This window comes from Sinohyriopsis cumingii, chromosome 5 (assembly GCF_028554795.1).
Source record: "Sinohyriopsis cumingii isolate HCF-2022 chromosome 5, ASM2855479v2, whole genome shotgun sequence".
Lineage (NCBI taxonomy): Eukaryota > Metazoa > Mollusca > Bivalvia > Unionida > Unionidae > Sinohyriopsis > Sinohyriopsis cumingii.
The window spans coordinates 94,383,966-94,400,855 of NC_142965.1; the positions used below are offsets into that span (position 1 = coordinate 94,383,966).

The 16,890-nt window shown below is 38.6% G+C and overlaps 1 protein-coding gene across 3 annotated transcripts in view; it reads left to right on the forward strand.

Annotated features, from left to right (window-relative positions):
* The first annotated feature begins 2,819 nt into the window (after positions 1–2,819).
* Positions 2,820–16,890, forward strand: part of LOC149799792 (malignant fibrous histiocytoma-amplified sequence 1 homolog) — a 78,157-nt gene continuing 64,086 nt past the window's right edge. Inside the window, exon 1 of one of the 3 annotated variants that reach the window (XM_089959179.1) lies at positions 2,820–2,953. The gene's annotated coding sequence lies outside the window, so the exon portion shown is untranslated. Of the gene's footprint in view, positions 2,954–3,033; positions 3,191–11,455; positions 11,582–16,890 lie in introns of those variants that run through there. The other 2 variants (XM_089959178.1, XM_089959180.1) reach the window with 2 other exon arrangements.

A 16,890-nucleotide genomic window follows, 5' to 3' on the forward strand; every position in this document is an offset into this window, starting at 1 on the left:
TAGGGATTTAAAGGTAATTGTTTATTATTGAGAATATGAGCTCAGGGTGTTGTTGTCTGTGTGTATTTCGGCGACAGTGCACAGTGAGTAATAAGGCCTTGATGATGATCCGGAAGTGAAATCTGTGTTCTGTTTACATGCTGCTATGTTGACAGTCCAGCATCTCAAAAAAAAGCAGGTCAACCTTTGACGAGAACTTCACCGTGAAGTCATCTTTGAAGGTATTTTAGATTAACATATGATATGTATTGATTGTCACACAGTGGAAAGGTCAGTACTGAGAAACAAATGTAGAGAACATATAGTAAAACTAATCGTGTTCTATGCCCTTATACACATGAAGGTATCGTCTGCACACAAATTTTAGATATCCATGTTGATTGTGCCTGGTTGCAGTCCTATTAAAGTTTTTGTTCCGGAGGTAGCGCACGTGCACGCCTTCGTTAAAAATAAGCAGATCGCTTTGCTTTGTTGCGGTTTTCTGTGGCACTTAGGTGAATCGGATAAAGACCTTTGTTCCGCGCGAATACATTGATGGCGTCATTGGGATTTCAATTCTCTATTTTTATTTTTATCGTTAATTTTCATTGGAAATTGTATTCTGCAAAACATCAACTTGTCAGCGTAGGTCTTGTGTACGACAGGACGCTCATTAGCTGTGCGGTAAGCCGCTAAAAGAAAGGCTCTCTGAAAGCAGCGATTGTTCTCGTTGTACACGTTAATACCTGATCGCTTCGGAATATATCAGGAATGGCGGTATAACTTGCAATATATAACTTGCAAGAACAAAATCATCATCATCATCATCATCATCATCGGGTGATACAGATATATGTAAATACATATCTTTTAACGTCAAACGACTGCCCATTCTGAGTCATGCTTAACAATTTAATCAATCTTGTAATTAATTTGGCTATACGGGATAAGTAGATATTGTTTTGACCTTAAATCTTCACTTTAAAATGGATTATGATGCATCTCAAGATAGACAACTCACGAAAACTTTAAACAAAGAGCAAATAATTCTTAATAATTCCGAGAGCAATCGGATGCTGTACACGTATGTGTTACAAAATCATTATTTTTAAGTGGTAATTTTCAATTGATTTGATAGCTGGTCCGAACAAGAACGATGACAGCAACAAAAACAAAATAACAATAACAGCAACAACAGCAGCAGCAACAACAAACAAAAACAAAAACAATAACAAAAGACAACGACAATAATAATATTAATGACAACAACAACAACGATAATAATAATAATAATAATAATAATAATAATAATAATAATAATAATAATAATATTATTATTATTATTATTATTATTATTATCATCTTGTCTAGGACAATTTGATAAGCTAATAATTCACAGTAAATGGATTTCAGTTCCGAGATTGATAATATTAACCTATTATGTAGAATTTGTTATAATTTGTCTCGAACTACATGTATTTGTCTTTGAGAAAATAAGAAACAATGCAGTTGACAAAAATCTATTTATAGTAATTCACTGTCAAATTTTATCCATGAACGTCTTCCGAGACATATAAGTTTCTTAAAGAAGTATGCAATAAATTGTGACAATTAATATAACGTACTCTGAGGTTTGCCTATTGGTATCGGTGGTGCATCCAGCTAAAGCTTATACACGTTTTCCTGTTTTTAAAATAAAGCGCACACGATATGATTTTATTCCAAACTTTTGTACAGACAGGCGGTCGGAAGCATATTTAGGTGTGACGCGGTGGCTCTGTGGTTAGCGTGCAATGCACTTACTGTCATTGCCCTGCCACTACATAGTCTTTCGTGTTCTGATGTGCAAGTAAAAACCAGGCATTAATCGAGCGGAAAAGCAAGCCTACTGAAGACAATGTCAAATGAACGAGGATCTAGTCTACAGACAAAATTGAAAAATGAGGACGTTAGCATGAAGTGTTTTTCTTGTTTTTCTTCAGTTAAACTCGGTTGCTTGTATGCTACAGCTGCACTCTACGTTTGCTAATATGGCTCGCAGTCTAGCTGGAACATCTGGAATTGGCTGTTCTGGTAATGGTGGAAATATAAGTGAAGCAATCAACATAAGGCGGAAGTCCACCTTATTAAGTACTTCACGCATCGATGATCGCACTTTTATCCCAGATTGATAAAGTGATTACTTTAGTGATGATGTACCAACCAAACGGAGAGCTGCGGTTACCCAATGGTCAGCGTACCGGGTTCACGACAGATAATGTGTGGAATCGAATCCTACCATCGGACCAGCATGGGTCAGCTACCATGGTGTGTCCTTGGGCAAGGCACATTACTCCAGTTGCCTCGCACTAAATAACCTACTTGTGTTGCTGTGCCGTAAAAGCACCAAACCAAACCAATCAAACATTCTTTGGGTGGTACACCTGCATGAAAAAAATAATGTTACCATCAACTCATTTGTTTTGTTGGCGGGGGGGGGGGGCCATGCGGATACATATATTTACGAGATTTATAAACGTTTAAAATAAAATTGAAATCAGCATATTTTGCGTGAGGCCACTGAATTGGCCGTAGTCATAATAATTTACCTATGTGCATGAGAGAGAGAGAGAGAGAGAGAGAGAGAGAGAGAGAGAGAGAGAGAGAGAGAGAGCGTAAATAAGAATGGGTCAACATCAAGGAAAAAGATCAGTTTATGTTATATCATGAGTTCACTTTAACCTTCCTCATGACTGTTACATACGTGTGATCAGCACCCCCCCCCCCCTTAAAATACTCTTTCCCACAACCCCAGCCGCGCCCCTCCCCGGAAATCCCACACCTACTGGAGGAACCATCTCGGTGACCCTGGCGACGCTTGTAAGCCGGAATGGCGGTTTGTTCATAGGAATCACAAGGTGAACCTGATATATAGTTCTCACAGAGCCACCTGATAAACGTTTAATTGACTCGGCAACAAGTAATCCAAGGACGGGTAAGTTACGCTCATTAGGTTTTCCTAATCAATTGTATCATTTGTTCACTGGGTCTGTCCAATCCCTTACAATGTCACGACTCGTATATCTCTGTCATCCTACCTACATGCGAACTTGGCGAGAACGGTGCCAAAGACCATATACAGTTTTCCTTCGATAAGGCTACCTTTGTGTGAATTACTTGTACTACAGTTTGATCAGCCTGTTTAGAAAATCGAAGAGGAGTAATTCAAAAGGTATGTTGAAACATCAGATGCTTCATTTTCTTGAACTCTGTCTTGTATGTACATGTTAACATGTACTTGGATACATGTGTGTATTTACCTGTCTTCATGTATATAGTTACACACACAAACAGAAACCCATTTTATTCATACCTGCGTGTATGTCGTGTTTATTTACATTGGTATGAACATTGAACTGGAGTGTCTTTATCCACTGGTGTATTTATCATTAAAATTCACCGAAACGGTATATCATTAGAACACATATAGCTTGACATGGCAGTGCTTATTTCGATCCGTTGACGGCATTTGATTATCCAAAGAGATTCAATGTTTGACGAATTTTCATTCACTGATATACAATCTTTTTTCTGTAAATTTTTCTGCAGTAGGAATTAAATTATCACAACATTGTGCGAAGGTGGGAATAACTTAAATGGTGATTAGAAGGGGGTGCGGGTTGGGTGGGGTGGGAGTATTTGTGACCAGGAAAAACAAAAATGGGGAAGCTATTGCATTTTTAGCTGAGCAGGATCTGACACTTTTATAGTCTTTGCTCATCTATATACACAGTAGCTCACACTTAGCTATGTCGATAAAACTTAAAGATGCGCAATTTTCCTCTTTCATATCCATAAACTCCACCAACAAGAATAAAAACAATAACAAAATAATAATAATAATAATAATAATAATAATAATAATAATAATAATAATTATTATTATTATTATTATTATTATTATTATTATTATTGAAACAATACATTATTACTACTACTACTAATAATAGTTATTATTATTATTATTATTATTATTATTATTATTATTATTATTGAAACAATACGGTACTACTACTGCTACTACTACTACTACTACTACTACTAATAATAATAATAATAATAAAATAAAAAAAGTATCATCATCATTGACGTCCCCATCATTGTCGTTGAATTGTTACAACCTTCATACACGTACAATACATGTGTTTACAGTATCCCGGGTAAATGTAATGTGTTCATGCCGAAGAATTACGCACTATATCATGTAGAATAATTCACCACAAATTATCAGTTATAAAAGAGATTCATTTTATCGTGATTAATATGTAGAGAACGATGCATGTGCAATTTCTCAGAAGACTGTCTGTTTCTACGTCATCATTTTTATGGTGTAATAATGTAACGGGAAGGAATACAAAGTGTGACTGTTGCAGTCAAAAGTGGAATTTAGTTTGTCTGTCTTGCAGTCAAACGTACACACCACGAAAGGTCTGGACTAGCAAGGCTGGTTAGTAAGTGGTCTCATATACCTCGACAGCTACGCCTCTCTCTGTCTCTTCATTTTGACATTCACCCTCAAATTTCATCCACTATTCACCTGTCCGAGCGGTTGAAACCCATTCCCCACCGGACCACAAGTTCCTAAAAGTAGAACAAACCCCAAAATGTAACGGAAGGAATACAAAGTCCATCTACCTTCTGTACTTGCGTATAAGTCGAATCATGTTGCAAACTATATTCACCCCGATCGGACCTCACATACTGAGCAGCAAGACCACTGTCTACTTTATTTGTTTTACTAATTAATTACTCCTAATAAACTGCACCCATATATGCCGGCATATAATGCGACAGCATATCCGGATCTGTCCATTTGGCAGTTGGACTCTACTTATAAGCGAGTACACTCACGGTCTAAAAGGTACGTACCAGCATTGCACCAATGTGGGTATGTGAGAAAGCTTGTCAGTAGCTTCTCGTGGATCGGTGGTTCTTCCCCGGGGTTTTCCCGGGTTCTTCCTCCACCATAATACTGGCCGCCATGCATAGCCTATCGTGTGCTGAAAAATGGCATTAAACCCCACAACAACAACATCAACCAGCTATGCAGGTTGGTTGGTGACGTAATAAATATCAATCATCGCCATCAAAAGCGACTGAGCTTGTTTCCGCAAGTTTAGCACAAATCCGGGCTTTTAATAGATGTAATGACAATTAAAGGCCGATTCACTTTTCTGCCTTCAATAAAATTGTTGGCAAGTAAACAACCTTATTGATTAATCTTATTTTTTACAAATAAAACTTAAAACCGGTTTTGCGTTTACATTCATCTTTAAGAACTGCATTGCCGATTACGGGAAAAATTCGAACTTCAAGAGGTTGGGTGGCTTTACAAACTGCAGGTGGCGCATTGTTAAAGGCACAGAACGGATCAGATTTTCAGACGAAAATAAATAAACGCTGTTTATGAACAACTAATCGTTAAAGCTGATTTTGGTCTGTTTGGCGCTTTATGGATAGTTTTCGTCGATCAAAATGAGGCCTTTTGCAACATCAAAGACGGTATACTGAAACTACCTGGCTATCAAGTAGCCCGACAGCGTGAAAGGCAATATGAATGCACTTACGTATCTATCGAAGAGTCGGTGAAATACCGCTTAAATCGGATATTTACAATGATGGGAAATTAAGAGATTGATCATAATTTGGAAAATGCACTGTAAGAACCAGTATGCACGTCCAAAACAGGGTAAAATTAAATAACACAAAGAGTTGTAGTAAATGTAAATGATTCCAGTGTGATTCTGACACCAATAGCATAAAAGGCCTGGATCAGAGTGGCCTCATATACCTATAGTCTAAAAGGTCTGTATCAGAGAGGCCTCAAACACCAATAGTTTAAAAGGCCTGGATCAGAGTGACTTTATATACCAATAGTCTCAAAGGTCTGGATCAGATTGGCCTGATATACCAGTAGTCTAAAAGGTCTTGATCAGAGTGGCCTCATAGATCAATAGTCTAAAAGGTCTGGATCAGAGTGCTTCGTATACCAATAGTCTAAAAGGTCTGGATCAGAAAGGTCTAGATCAGAGTTGCCTCATATAACAATAGCCTAAATTGTCTGGACCAGAGTGGCTTCATATAACAATAGTCTAAAATGTCTGGATCAAAATGGCTTCATATACCAATAGCCTGAAAGATCTGGATCAGAATGGCCTCGTATACTTTATTATAAAAGGTCTGTAGCAGAGTGGCCTGAAACACCAATAGTCTTAAATGGTCTGGATCAGTGTGGCCTCATATACCAATAGGTTAAAAGGCCTGCATGATGGTGGCCTCATATACAAATAGTCTAAAATGTCTGGATCAGAGGGGCCTCATATATCAATATTTTAAAAGGTCTGGATCAGAGTGGCTTCATACACCAATAGTCTAAAAGGTCTGGATCAGAGTGACCTCATATACCAATAGTCTAACAGGTCTGGATCAGAGTGACCTCATACACCAATAGTCTAACAGGTCTGGATCAGAGTGACCTCATACACCAATAGTCTAACAGGTCTGGATCAGAGTGACCTCATACACCAATAGTCTAAAAGGTCTGGATCAGAGTGACCTCATATATCAATAGTCTAACAGGTCTGGATCAGAGTGACCTCATACACCAATAGTCTAACAGGTCTGGATCAGAGTGACCTCATATACCAATATTCTAAAAGGTATGGATCAAAGTGGCCTCACATACCAATATTCTAAAAGGTCTGGATCAGAGTGGTCCCATATACCAATAGTCTAAAAGGTCTGGAACAGAGTGGTTTCATATACCAATATTTTAAAAGATCTGGATCAGAGTGGCCTCATATACCAATAGTCTAAAAGGTCTGCATCAGAATGGCGTCATATACCAATAGTCAAAAAGGTCTGGATCAGAAAGGTCTGGATCAGAGTTGCCTCATATACTAATAGTATAAATGTTCTAGATCAGAGTGGACTTATATACCAGTAGACTAAATGTTCTAGATCAGAGTGGACTTACATACCAGTAGACTAAATGTTCTAGATCAGAGTGGCCTCATGCACCTAGACCACTACAATTTCAGTTCTCAAGATTTCATTTTAAAAATTTACATATAGTGTACTATATATTTACTGTTCCAAAAACAAAGTTTGTGTTTTGGTATAAATTATTTGAAGACACTGAATATCGCGATTAATGTTTCTTTTATAAATCTGACTCGAATACACTACATTTCATTGAATGAATGAGAATAATATAATGAAGTTTACATCGGAGGATCACAAGCCGCATATACCGTAGAGGCCCACAAACCTCATACATGGTCGGCAGACATATTTTATGACAAGAAACCTTAAAAAAACTGAAAGCAACCATTTCTGTTCTTAATAGGAAAAACAACATAATTTGGCCAGGTAAAGAAAATCAAAAGAAAAAAGCTAATTTATTTTGGGCAGGTGAATAAAATTTAAAGTTGGCCATTGGTTTCCATTCGATTATATATTAGGCCATATCTTTTATATCGAGTCTCTTTTTCTCCTTCATTCAAATGGTTCGATGCTCTGTAAGAATGCGTGTCCATACTTAGCTCTGATTATACCAGTTAGGTCATGTTTAGTTAATGCAGATCGGCTCCAAATTCAATTAGATTGTGTTTTGTCTCAGAAATCAATACTGTTTATCGCAAATATTTACTCAGTATTAATGATGCAAAACGAGGCTTAATTCATTGGGGTCAATAGCACCTAACCGAACAAAATAAACACGGATTCATGAAACACAAGCCAGACTTTATTAACCGAAATTTGTGTCTCCCGTATTCAATGTTGGTATGAATGGTACCTTCCCATGATTAACGTATGTCTTTTAAATTCATCGCATGAAAGAAATGATGAATTTTAAAATTAAACAGGTACCAGTCATGTGCGGGGTTTTTGAGTTCTTTAGGAATAATATATATCAAAATAACACGATACAAATTTGATTTGCTTTTGTGGGTTTTGTCGGCAATATTGACACATTATTAGGGATGCCGAGGAAATGGAAGGTAGTGATTGATCCCAATAACACACTGAGGCAGCTGACCGGGGTGGGCTTGGACGGGTATAGAACCCGCTACTGTTGGATTACAAGTCCGACGCTCTATCGAATCAGCTACCGCTAACACTTCAACCTTTTTTGTCTTTTTGTCCAACATCATCGCTAGTATTAGTACCCGAATGTTTTCAACAGAAGTTTTAGTGTTGAATCAGTATGGAAGTAGGACAGGAAAGTTGCACTGGTTTCGAATTCTCGTCGGAAGATATCGTTTAAACTCTGAAATGTACGCAAAGCTGTCTATATTTTACTGCCGTTACAGTACCTGCACTAGTTCTGTTGATCAGCCTAAATTCGTCCAGAAGGAAAATCTGCAAGAGGTCATAAAAAGCTAAGACTGTCTAATAAGTTGGTTATTAATACTCTGTAATTGTTCAATTGTTATTGATTAAATTCCAGAAATATTGACAGTTATAAGGGCAGAAACTTTTTTATCGGTCTTCGTTTTCAACGGCATCAAGTAAAAATTAAGAATGTTCAAAACTCAGGTACCATTATTTTGAAAGCTTGGTCATATATAGTTAAATTATAAAGGAGAGAGAGAGAGAGAGAGAGAGAGAGAGAGAGAGAGAGAGAGAGAGTAGTAGTAGTAGTAGCAGTAGCAGTAGTTGTTGTAGTGTCGTAGTAGTTATAGCAGTTAATTAAAATGTAATTACATTTGTGAAAGTCAAATCCTTTGTGATTGGTACAATTTGTGGATCCTGTAGATGGGAAATGTCCCACACTCAGAGAAGATAGTATACGTCCGATAAAGATAATAATAAACCCATTAGGTTTGTAATTGTGTAAACTAGTGGTGCGAATTACGAGTGTTGCTATTCGAGCAAAACTGATGTCATATTCGAACAGCGTATATAAGGAGTAAATCCTTGTAAATTGACTTTGGCCTCGATTTGATTTTATCCGGACATTTCCATTATGTCGAATAGTCTTTTCCCTTCTTTCTATTTTTTTAATGCTGTGTTATTGTGTATCCATGTTTTGCCAGAGTGAGACGTACCTAGCAGTGGTGTAGTGCTAAATAAAGAAGTGAGAGAATCCAACAAAGCAATGAGTGAACGCATATCACTCAGATGGAATGGGGTAGGGGTGGAGTGGGGTGGGGTGACTATGGCGAGCACAAAATAAATTAAGGGAACGCACAATAAGTAAGGGAACGCCGTTCCCACACGTTTCCACAGCAATACACCACTGATACTATGTCAAGTTACTCGATAAGTACAAGGCACAAATTCATTAACACAATGTTTCATCTCAGAATTCAGTACTATTTATAGGAAATGTTGGCTCCCAGTTCATCAACCAAGACAAGGCTAAATTCCATGGGGCCAATAACACCGGACCAAATAAAATGAACACAATATAGGGCAGACAATAAAATAAAGAAAACTGCGTTAGACACGTTGGTTTGTGCAGGACATGGTTAAAGCGTAACGGATTATTTTCTTATCATCATCGAGGCGATATACTGCCATAGTATGACACTTGGGTCACATATGTGTTACAATTGCTGTAATATGAAAACCAAACAGGGTTTCAAGTACAGATACAAAGCATTGACTTAAACTTCATCTGATGAAATGACCCTTCTCAGCTTAAATTTCTTATTGCCAACGTGCAACCAATATTGCAACCTTAGTATCGACTTTCGTGCACGCAAATTCAAACGCAATGACTATATACCCCCAACTTTGTGGATGACGATGTAAATTGGCTGACATCTTTAAAAAGTACACTATTTATATTCACTTCAGTTCTGATGACTGGGGATTGTAGACTCGTGACTTTGACACGAGAAACTTGATACTATCTAAGGAGTACGGCAGTTTACCGTAAGAAAAGTAGGTTGTAATTACTGGTATTTCGAGTTTTAGTTAACAATTTTGTGTGGAGCTTAATTTTGCGGTATGTGTGATAATGCCTCTCCTGAGACTATCAGAAAAATGAGACTCTCTGCAAACAGCCACGTTTCTTAAAACACTACAGCTGAGGTTGTCGAAAAGAAAATATATCCTCTGAAATCAGAGCACTTTACTATCAAGACCACTTTTCGTAGTCCAATAGGTGGTTGTATTTCCAATGTTTTTCCTACACGTATCATCTTTTAAATTATGAAAGAACATATGAGTGTCTTTCAGAGTAGTGACTAATAGCAAAAATATAGGTAGACCTTAAAAGTAGTGACTCGCACACACATAGGTCACTAAGACCTATTTCACACATTTGGATGTATCTTACCTCTGATTGTTAGATGCTGTTAGGAGGGATTTGATGTTTTCTAAAATATATAAGTCCTTATCCAATCATGAATACTACTGATCGGCAAGTTTTGGTTTCCTTACCAAGAAAGCAATTTACGATACAAACGTGTACTGCAAACTGATTTGGTCATACTAATATATGAAAATACCTTTCATGAATAATATATGAAAACACCTTTCATGAATAATGGGGAAAAATGATTTAGGTAATTTTCTTGATTCAAAGCGCATGAAAATATGCACTAGAAATAAAAAAAGGAATACTGGATAGTTTGGGCTGGTAAAAGTAAGCATGAGAAAACAAATCCAAGAATGGTCGTTTTTACATATCTGGGCGGTTTCCACTGAATTGTGATTTTTGTCTAATTACCCGGTTGCACGTGTCAGAATTTAGCTTGTCACTTGAAAACAGTTTCTGGTTGCACATGCACGGTTAGAGCTCAGTCAGATGAATCAATATAGATGGATGGGAAACAAGGTATACCTCCAAGATTGGTAATACCTTCTAAGTCGTATCAAATGTATGTCATCTTATTTGCTATAGTTACATCACTGAGCAACTGCATATCCAAAATTGAATAAATGGTGTAAAATCTCAGGGCCTAACCATTTTGCTTTTTTAAACCTAATTTGTTTACGGGAGTTAGTATTGCACAAAAAAATCAGTTCTCGAGAGGGCTCGCTTTTGGAACCACACTTTTGGTTATTGACTTAGCAAGAAAGCACTTATACTTGATTTCAAAGTTTAAAGTTATGTTGGACTATACGAGAAGGTGTTGCAATTACTTTCCTTTGAATATGTTCCGGCAAACTTTTCGACTTTCCACTTCTTGTATTGACTGTATTGGTAACGATCTGAAAAAGTATCACGCCGCGTTTGCAATGTAACGGAATTGTATTCTATTACAAGAAGTCAGTTACGGGTATATATTTACATATTTCCCTTTTTATAAACCGACTTAACTGAGTGTGAACATGCCATGGAGTTAAAGAGATTAGATCATGTGTCTGAATACATATATCTGTGTAGTTTTTACTAGGCCTACCCTGCGTGAATGTAAATACATTTTGTCTATTAAATCAATATTCATACGTAGCTTACTAATACAGGTAGCATTAGTACGACAAAAGAGACAGTGGTGATATCGAGAGCAGCATAGGTTTCGTTTTGTGGGGTTTAACGCCATTATATATGCTAGCCAGTACATTTGTTGGAGGAAGACCCATGAAGGTCCCAGAAGAAAAAAATGTATGTATGTATGTATGTATGTATCCGTATTTGACACCTACAACTACAAACAACAAAGGTCCATACTGACTCCGCTTAATGCGTCCATCAAACAATGTCTAGGTTATTTGTTCACACAGATGTTATGTTATCTACCGTACACCAGTTGCACAGTAAAATGTCTTGTTATGTTTCGACATATAATACTACTTGCGGTAATATGTATCCATTAATATAAAATCTAAAAATCAACCTTCATTATTTTAATGACTTCAAAATCTCTCTCTCTCTCTCTCTCTCACACACTGTCGTAACACTGCTAGCTATTCTTACGTTTCTTTGCTTTGTTCTATACATTATACTGACAATTTATCAATCTTGTTTGATGATATTGCTTGAGGCTATATAGGTGACTTAATGCTTACACAACGATTATTGAAACGTCTCGAAAATGCGAAACAGAAAAAGTTAATTATTATGTGTCAACAAATCATAACTACATGTATGTAAACAAATCTTAGAATGAACAAGATGTAAGAAAAGCTGGTGGGTGTTAAACGTTACACGAGCATAAAATCTTTCGAAGTAAAATTAGTTTAATTTTAAAAATTATAATATCAGAACCGATGACATGATTGTCAGTATGCGTCTGAAAACCTGTGTCTAGCTACGTTGCCTTATGTTGGGATACCTGGGTCACCGGCTTAACTGAAAGCTGACGTCCCATGACGCAATACTCGATGCATGCAAGAAAGGAAAAAAATCTTTTCACTGTTTGGTATTGGAATTAAACCAAATGGTTTAAATCCTTTGGTTGCTGCAAATGTAATTAAAAACGGAATTTTCCCTTCACTGTTTTATGGAAGTGAATTATGGTGTAACATTTCAAACAGTAACCTCTCTTTATTGGATAAAACTCTGAGGTATTTTGCCAAACATGCACAAGGTTTTCCAACACAGACAAGATCTGACATCGCCCTGGGAATGCTAGGATGGACATCAGTCCAGTCCGAAATTGATAGAAGAAAATTGATGTTTTTACACAGATTGTGTTTGATCAGTAATAACGTACATACTAAACGTATGTTTAACGTTGCGTTATTTCACTTCATTTTGAGCGGATGCATGTCAAGCTACGGGCTAATTTCAAATTTATGTTATACCTCAAAGAAGTTTGACTTGCTCGGGTATCTAACTGATTATTTGCATCATTCTGAAATTCCAGATAAACAAAATTGGAAAGAAATTGTAAGGTCAAAAATTGTTGGTCTTGGAAAAAGCCTCTGGAGAGTTCGTGCGTCTAATCAAGCAGATTTTGATAGATTCTCTTCGATACACGAATACTTACGACCTGCCTCAGTGTGGCAGTCAGCTAAAACCAGACAACACAAAGGTATTTACATATGTAGCTAAACTATGGGCTGCTGTTCCTCAAACACGGCTCGATATGCGTATTAGATGTTGGAATGTTTATACAGACTTGATACTTCATTGTTGTGTTATGTGGGGGTGTCCTAACTGTCTAGGGGTGGGGTTCTTCTTATAGACATTAACGAATTATGAGAAGTTCCCCTGGTCCTTATTCAGAAGGTTAATTCTGGACACTATATTATTTATTGACTAAATATATTTATGGCTACGAGCCCCCAGTCAGCAATGCCGACAGTTAAATTAAAAGAAATACAAAGATGAAATTTAAACAATAACAATTTAATAAATGAAATTTAAAAGAATTTAAAGTAATCAATGTCTCTCTTTCACCCAATGATCCCTTTGATCATCATTTGAGTTCACAGTTTGAGGAGATTTTTCCCTTCTTGAGTGCTACTCATCTAAATCTCTTCGTTCCCTTGTCTTTCTCTCCTTTCGTGATCTCCACTTCCGCTTCCTCTTCTATAATCCTTGTTCCTTCCGTTATCTTGACTTCCGGTTCCTCTTCTAGTATCCGGAACCCTTGACGGTATCCCTTGAGGTCACCCGAAATTCACTCGGTATCTCTCACCGTCACCCGAAATTCTCTGAACTTCTCTCGTCCCCCGAAATTCTCTGAAATTCTTTCGTCCCCCGAAAGCTTCCTGTTGAAAGGTATAATGCATTAGCATAGGGTTATAAAAATCTTCCCTCACACTACGTCACTGAACTGAACCATCAGTTTAAGGCGGGACATTTGGGTCGCGCATGCGCACACAATTAAATTCCCATACACTTCCGCCGCTTACAAAAATGGCGCCATAACACAATCACACAAAGGATTCAAATATCTACATACTGAGCCCTATCAGTATATACATACAAAATATTTCAAATATGATTGTACTAAAATATTACTACGATTAGTAATATGACTATCTATATATTTATATATATTTATATATATTTCCTACACAAGCGTACCAAATCCACAATATTCACATTCGAATGGTGATAAACGGCAATCCGTTACTCAATGGCAAAATCTATCATTACGTAAACAAATTTCTTGTCTACCAAAATATAACTACGCAAAGGATTACAATATTAATTCTTATAGCGGCTAGCGAGCAATACAATTCTTCACAAATACAAATCGTCCTTTCAAAAGGGCGTAAACGTAATAATCCACGAAATAATATGCACACATATTACTAGCGAAAGAAGAGAACATTTTCGCCTCACAAATAAGGTGTACATAGTAACATTATGAATAATGATGCAACGAATCAACATCGTAATCAATCGTAAACAAAAGTACTAGCTAAAGTCATGAAAAAAATGCAAAATATTAAGGTCATAATTAACTATTCATACTTCAATACAAGTAAAATGTATACATACGACAAATTCTCTTCAATTAACAGCAGTCGTATCAAGCAGAATCAACGTAACATCAAACTTACCTGATCGAAGCTATTTCATGAATTTCCTAAATTCCGCCAATTTTTTACGAATGGCTAACGGAGTGTGTGTCACTGCGACTCTTAAACACCAACTGACGAATTTCAGGCTTGTACAAGTCTTATGCCAGTTTCTCGAATCAAGTCCCACCTACAACGCATTCCGATTGGATGGCGACGGACTCTGGTCATTTGATCGAACTGTCAATCATAAAAATGTCAGTCTGTGTGTCCCCATGTACTGTCCAGCCTACCATTGTCGGCTTCCGGCTCTTTGAAGTTGTCTACGTCACGTGTTCCCATGTACAAAGATTCCCGCCAGATTTCCACTCAAGAGCTCAAACAAAGACTGGGTTACGTAAGAGGATTAGCCAACTTAGGTACTTGGAAAAACAAAGCTTACCTGGCTCCACTTACAGACTTATAAATACATGTATAATACAAGGGGTTGGGGTAAAACATCACATCCCCCCACGCTTGAGAATAAAATCAGGATTTTATTCACTCAAACTAAAAAAGCAAAAGTGTTACACGATATAAAGAACAAAATCAGCAAAATGAACTAAATGCTAAACTGAGTATGAACACGAAAATATAACAAATGATCTATATCATTTCGGCGCTTCTACTCATGAAATCTGCGCCTACGTTTTCAGATCCTTTCACGTATCTGATCTGCATCTGGTACTGCTGTAAAAACAGCGACCATCGCATCAATCGACCATTGGACAACTTTGCCTGCGCCAGATAGGCGAGTGGTTGGTGGTCGGTCTCCAATATGAACTTACGTCCATATAGGTATCGCTCGAACCGTCATATGCCGAACACGATTCCGAGACATTCCCTCTCCGATACTGAGTAATTCTTCTCGGCAGCAGACAACTTCCGGCTGCCGTATGCGACAGGAAAAAGCGTCTTGTCATGCTCCTGGAGCAGTACTGCTCCCAGTCCCGTGTCGCATGCATCGGTGCGCAGAACGAATTCTTTATCCAAGTCCGGTAGACGAACAACTGCGTCGGATGTAAGTCTATCCTTTAGCGTTTGGAATGCGTGCTCACACGCATCTGTCCGAATGAACTTACTCGGGGTCCGTTTCTTGGTTAGGTCAGACAACGGGCCCGCAATCGCGCTGAAATTAGCGACATACCTCCGGTAATATCCGGCCAGTCCCAGGAATGACCTCACTTCCGTTTTCGTGGTGGGGCGTGCGGCGTTTCTCAATTGCTCCACCTTCGACTTCTCTGGAGACAGCGTGCCTTGGCTCAGGGTATGTCCTAAATAGTCTAATGTCCTGAAACCAAGGTGACATTTGGAAGGGCGGGCTGTCAAGCCCTCCTGACGTAGCCGCTCCAAAACGTCAGCTAACAGAGCGAGGTGTTCACCCCATGTCTCTGTAGCTAACAAGAGGTCATCCATGAAGTTGTGGACACCCCTATCGCGCAAGGGCTCCAACAACTTCCGCATCATTCTGGTAAAGACGCTGGGCGCGTTTTGTACCCCGAACGGCATCACCAACCATTGGTATGTCTCGTCGGGAGTAGCAAAAGCAAGCTTCGGTCGGTCTTCTTTCCTTACCGGAATTTGCCAATACCCCTTGGACAAATCCAGTTTGGAAAAATATTTCGCTTTCGAGACCGAAGCGAAGATATGTTCGGGGTCAGGTAGCATTTCAACTTGAAATTCTGTCACCTGATTCAGCTTCCGGTAGTCGACGCAGAACCGATGGGTGCCGTCCTTCTTCTGCACTAAGACTACTGGTGAGCTGTACGGAGAGTCGGCAGGTTCGATTACTCCCAGAGCAATCATCTGCTCGATTTCTTCCCTTACAACTTGTCGTTTCGCGTGGGGCAAGGGGTAGGGTTTACGCTGAACTGGTCGGTCGTCCACCATCTTTAACCCGAACTCGACAAGCGTCGTCCTCCCGGGTTTTTCTGTTAGCACGTCGGAATATCCGGCCAGCAAGGTCTCTATCTCGTTCCGCTGCCCTTCAGTTAACATGGGGTCACACTCCACGTCCGACGGAGTCTCGGCCCTCGTTAATGGACAGCTCGGGACAGTGTTAGCACCTTCCGTATCGCCTTCGATATCCTCGGTGACTATCGCTGCGACAACAAAATCGCTGGCGGTCTCCCTTTCCCGGTACCTCTTGAGCAAATTGGCATGGTACAATTTCTCTTTCGTCGGTAGCTGTATCCGGTAGGTTTGACCTCCGACCTTCTTGGTGACGACGTATGGACCCCTCCAGGAAACTTGCAACTTGTTGTGTTCCTGGGGCAACAACAACAACACTTTGTCCCCTACCTCAAACTGACGTGGTTTTGCGCGCTTATTGTAATTTTTCGCCTGTTGCGCCTTCTTGAGGGCAGTGTAGTCATCAGCCTCTTCTGCAGTCAAGCCGTGGTAGACTTCCCGAGCTGCACCTTGCAAAAAGGCTGAGACATTAATGGCCCAGTGCTG